Here is a 5,301-nt window from a genome sequence, read left to right on the forward strand (position 1 = left end):
GTTAAGCTCTTGGGTGTTTTGAAAAACTTTCCTTAGAATCCAATCTCCCACTTTGAACATCCTAGCTTTGACATTTTTGTTGAAGCTTCTAGCTACCATTTGCTGATAGGTGGCCATCCTTATGTATGCAAGGTCTCTTCTTTCTTCCACGGTATCTAGATCATGTGATAGCTCTTCGCTGTTGCGCTCTAGTGTCATCAAGCCATATCTAACTGTTGGAGTGGTGACTTCTGTAGGTAGTACAGCTTCACATCCATAGACCAATGAGAAAGGTGTTTGACCTGTGGCGGTTCTTGGTGTGGTTCTGTTTGGCCCAAAGGATTCTTGGCAGCTCTTCTTCCCATTTGCCTTTCTTGTCCTTCAGCTTCTTTTTTAAAGACCCGATGATAACCTTATTGCTGGATTCGGCTTGCCCGTTTGCTTGAGGATACCTAGGCGTCGAGGTGACTAACGTGATATTCCATTTTTCGCAGAAGTTTTTGGTTGGGGCACTTATGAATTGGGATCCGTTGTCACACACTATTTCAGATGGTACTCCGAACCTGCAGATTATGTTAGTCCAGATAAAGTTGATAACTTCTTTGTCTCTGACCTGTTGGAACGCATCTGCTTCAATCCACTTAGAAAAATAATCTGTTAGAGCCAACATGTAGACCTTTTGACCTAGGGCAGCAGGTAATTTACCTACTATGTCCATCCCCCATCTCATGAAAGGCCAAGGTGTCAAAGTGGGATGCAGAGGCATGGAGGGTTTATGAGTAATACCTGAGTGTCGTTGACAACTATCACATTTTCGTACATACCTGTGAGCGTCCTCTCGCAGAGTTGGCCAGTAGTACCCATAGGTGAGTATCCTGTTGACTAAGGTCCTTCCGGCTGAATGGGCTCCACACTCTCCATCGTGGAAACCTTTGAGGATATGCTCATAGCCATCTTCCTTTATGCAGCGTTGCAAGATACCCCTGGTGGATTTTTTGGATAGGACACCTTGGATAATCGTGTATCTTCTGGCTTTAAACCTGAGTGCTCTTGCTTCTGCTTTGTTTTCTGGCAGTGTGTCATGTTCCAGGTAATCAAATATGGGTTGCATCCAGCTGGTTGGGTTGGTCATAGGTGCAATGAAGTCAGGTTCTTCAGGTTCGATCTTAACAGGTTGGCTCGGAGTAGGGGTGGATATTTCTGGGTTGTCTAGATTTGGTTTTACAGGTTCTGGAATGCCAGGTTTAGGTGGTTGGTTGGCTGTGTCAACGGCAGGAGCTAACAGGTGGATCAAAGGGATGGAGGAGAATTTGGATTTTCTTAAGGCTGATCCTAGGTTGGCTAGAGGGTCTGCTTGTGTGTTTTTGTCCCTATGTACTTGCTTTATGGTGAAGGTTAAGAATTTGGTTGCTAGGGATTTGGCGAAGTCTAGGTATAGAACCATCTTGGAGTCTTTGGCTGTGAATTCACCGTTCATCTGACTTGCTACTAGGAGGGAGTCACAGAATACCTGCAGGTTAGTAACACCTAAGTCCTTTGCGAGGTTCATACCTGCAATCAAAGCTTCATATTCTGCTTCATTGTTAGTAACTTTGAAATCACAACAAATAGCCTGTACCATCATGTCCCCCTGTGGCGACTTCAGCACTACACCGAGACATGCACCCCGAAAGTTAGATGAACCATCAACATAAAGTATCCAGGTACTTGGGTTAAGGACTTGGTTGATCTGTTCAAATTCTAAGGCTGCTTGTTGTTCAAGATCAGGGCTGAAGTCAGCCACAAAGTCGACTAGCGCTTGCGATTTTATAGTTGTTCTTGGTTCGTATGTGATACCAAATCCGCTAAGCACGATTGCCCATTTGCTCATTCGACCTGTTAACTCTGGTCTGCGCAAAACAGCCTTCACAGGGTAGTTAGTTTTCACCACTATTGGGTAAGTTTCAAAATAGTGGCGAAGTTTCCTGCTAGCTACAATCAGTGCTAATACCAGTTTTTCAAGAGAGGAGTTCCTGGTTTCAGCACTGAGGAGAGTTTTACTTACGTAATAAACAGGTAACTGCTGATTTTCAGCTTCCCTTTCTAAGACAACACTAATAGCTTGGGTGCTGACTGCGAGGTAAAGCTGCAAAGACTCTCCATCAGCAGGTTTAGATAACAAAGGTGGCGTCATTAAATAGTGTTTGAGGTTCTGTAGGGCCTTTTCGTGATCATCAGACCAATTAAAACCTTTATTTTTCTTTAGGACGTTGTAAAACAGGTGACATTTATCTAATGACCTCGAAATAAACCTATTTAATGTAGCTACTCTACTTGTTAATTTTTACACCTCTTTCAGGTTTCTAGGTGATTGAATATCAATTACAGCGCATACCTGGACTGGGCTAGCTTCGTGATATGTCCATTTTATATAGTGTTTTACCCCCGTCCCTTGGTCGTTATTAGTAGTGTTTTTGGCTCTTTCGGGCCAATTTTATTACTAATTTGTGTTTTCTAGTGTTTTCGTAGTTTTAGTTGTATTTTACAGGAAATTGCACTCTTGGAGCATTTTCCCGGGCTTTATGGATCAACTACGGAAGCTAGAAGGACACGACCACTTTTGGAGCCCAGGATCGGTGAGAGCCGGTGAATAAGGGCTCGGTAATCGGGATCCCGAGGCATTTGGACCAAGTATTCAAGACCCGAGGAGGAAATCCGGATTGGGCCGAGAAATCTAGCCCAATCGAAGTCCAAGCCTCAAAGGGGAGCAAGGACCCGATCGGGCAACCTCTAGCCCGATCGGGCGCGGCAAGACCATAGTGCTGTGCATGCTAAGGCGCGCCCGATCGTGCGAGCATCTAGCACGATCGGGCGATGCTGCTTGGGAGGAACGCGAAGAAAAAGGCGCGCCCGATCGGGCGGCCCTTCGCGCGTTTTTAAGAGACCTGATTAGTTTAGTTTTAATTCTTGTTTTAGAAAACGTTTAAGTACGATTTTGTACGGAATTTTAGATTACTTTCTTTCTTAGACTTTCTCTCTCTACTTAGTATTTTTCTCTCCCTTAAATTCTCTCTCAACTTTTGTTCTTAATTTTTCCTTTAATTCCAGATTTCTTTTTGGTAACAATTTCTTCCCTTTTAATTTCAGTTATTCTATTTGCTTTCTTGATTATGCTTTTATTTATTTATTTGATTAGTTTAGTCATGAAAATTTGTGAGTAGTTTAATTTCTAGGGTTTATGGGGATCTAATAAATGATATGAAGGGGTAATTTTGTGATTGTTAATTATCAATGCTTGGTTGATTTCCTATTGATTGTTTTAATGCTATGCAATTAGGTTTGGCCAGATTTAATTGTATGAGTCTAGCAATATTAATTCGAGATTCGACAGATGAGAATTGATATTTAGGCTTAGTTTCAATAGGCGGGTTAATTTATAAATGGTTAAGTCGAGATTCGACATATGAGATTTAATACCGGTAAATTAACTCTGTGATTATAATAAGTAGCGAAAGCCCTTTATAATCTGATTAACCAATGCTTGATGATTGCTTATTATGATTTGCCGTGGAATATTGTTTATTAGTGAACCTATGCCCTAGGCCTTTAATATTTGATTTTCTCCCCACTTTATTCCTTTCGACTTTATTCTCCGTAGTTTAGATTTTATTCATAAAAATATTGGTTACTTAGATAATTTAGATTATAATAATTAATTAGGAGTAAAAAGACCTGTTTCCCTGTGGAGTTCGACCCTACTTCCCTATCTACTTTAGTTAGAGGATTTAGGTAATTATTTTTTATTAGGGGATATGACTTTACCCTGTCACTTCGATTCCTCGTTAAGTGACTATGTAGCCCAGAAACTTACCTGCAGCTACTCCGAAAGAACATTTGGACGGGTTCAGCTTCATTTTATATTTCCGAAGGATGCTGAAAGCTTCTTCAAAATGGTTCATATGATCAGCTGCTTTCTTGGACTTAACCAGCATATCATCGATGTAGACTTCCATGGTGTCCCCCAGTTGGTCCTTGAACATTTTGTTAACTAGCCTCTGATAGGTTGAACCTGTATTCTTCAAACCGAACGACATTACTTTGTAGCAATAGATTCCTTTATCTGTCATGAAAGCCGTCTTTTCTTGGTCGTTCGGGTGCATGAAAATCTAGTTGTAACCGGAATATGCATCCATGAAGGTGATGAGCTCATGGCTAGTTGTTGCATCTACCATGGAATCTATATGAGGGAGAGGGAACGGGTCTTTGGGGCACGCTTTATTCAGATCTGTGAAGTCGATGCAGACTCTCCAGGTTCCATTCTTTTTGCTGACGACGACCACGTTAGCTAGCCAATCTGGATATTTAACTTCCCTTATCTTCCGGGTATCTAGGAGCTTCTGAACTTCTTCATTGATGATCTGATTACGTTCTGGGGCGAATTTCCTCCTTTTCTGCTTTACCGGCCTTACGCTGGGATCCACATTCAGCTTATGGGTGATGATTTCGGGGCTGATTCCCTTCATATCTTGATGTGACAATGCGAAGCAATCTGAATTTTCTCTGAGGCATTTGATGATAGCTTCATTCTGCTCTACCGTCAATGCAGCTCCGACTTTAACCTTTTGTTCTGGCTTTGACTCATCCAGCACAACTTCATCTAATTGTAACTCATCTGGACGCTTGGGTGCTGGATTTTGCTGTAATTGCTAGATGGCAGGGCTATGAGGTTTCAGGGCGAGCTGGTAGCATTCTCGCGCTTGCTTTCTGTCTCCTTCGACTACTGCTATTTCCCACGGGCTTGGAAACTTGAGCAGCTGGTGATAGGTAGATGGGATGACTTTCATTTTATGGATCCAAGGGGTTCCCACTATCACATTATAAGCGGTTTTGCAATCTATCACGTAGAACTTGTGCATCATATTAATTCCTTTGAGCAGTGTTGGCAGCTGGATTTCTCCCAGGGAATTCATAGGTTCGCCATTGAACCCAACCAGAACTGTGGACCTCTTGATGATATCTAACTCTTTGAAGCCGGCTTGATCTAGGGCGTCTTTGAAAATTATGTTAGTCGAACTTCTATTATCTACCAATACTCTCTTCATTTTGCAGTGACCCACATGGAGGGAGATTACCAAGCAATCATGATGCTCGGGCTCATTGAACCTACTTTCATCGAATACGACTGCCATATCGTCCAACTTCTTTTCTTCACTGCTTGGATAAGTTTGGGGGATGCTGGACGCTGAGGTGCCAACTCTTTCTATACGCTTTGCATTGGAGTAGGTTAGACCGCTGATGCTAGATCCTCCTGATATTGCTTGAATCACAACACCTGGGGTGGGT

The sequence above is a fragment of the Chenopodium album genome, chromosome 2 (genome assembly GCF_948465745.1).
Source record: "Chenopodium album chromosome 2, dcCheAlbu1.1, whole genome shotgun sequence".
Lineage (NCBI taxonomy): Eukaryota > Viridiplantae > Streptophyta > Magnoliopsida > Caryophyllales > Amaranthaceae > Chenopodium > Chenopodium album.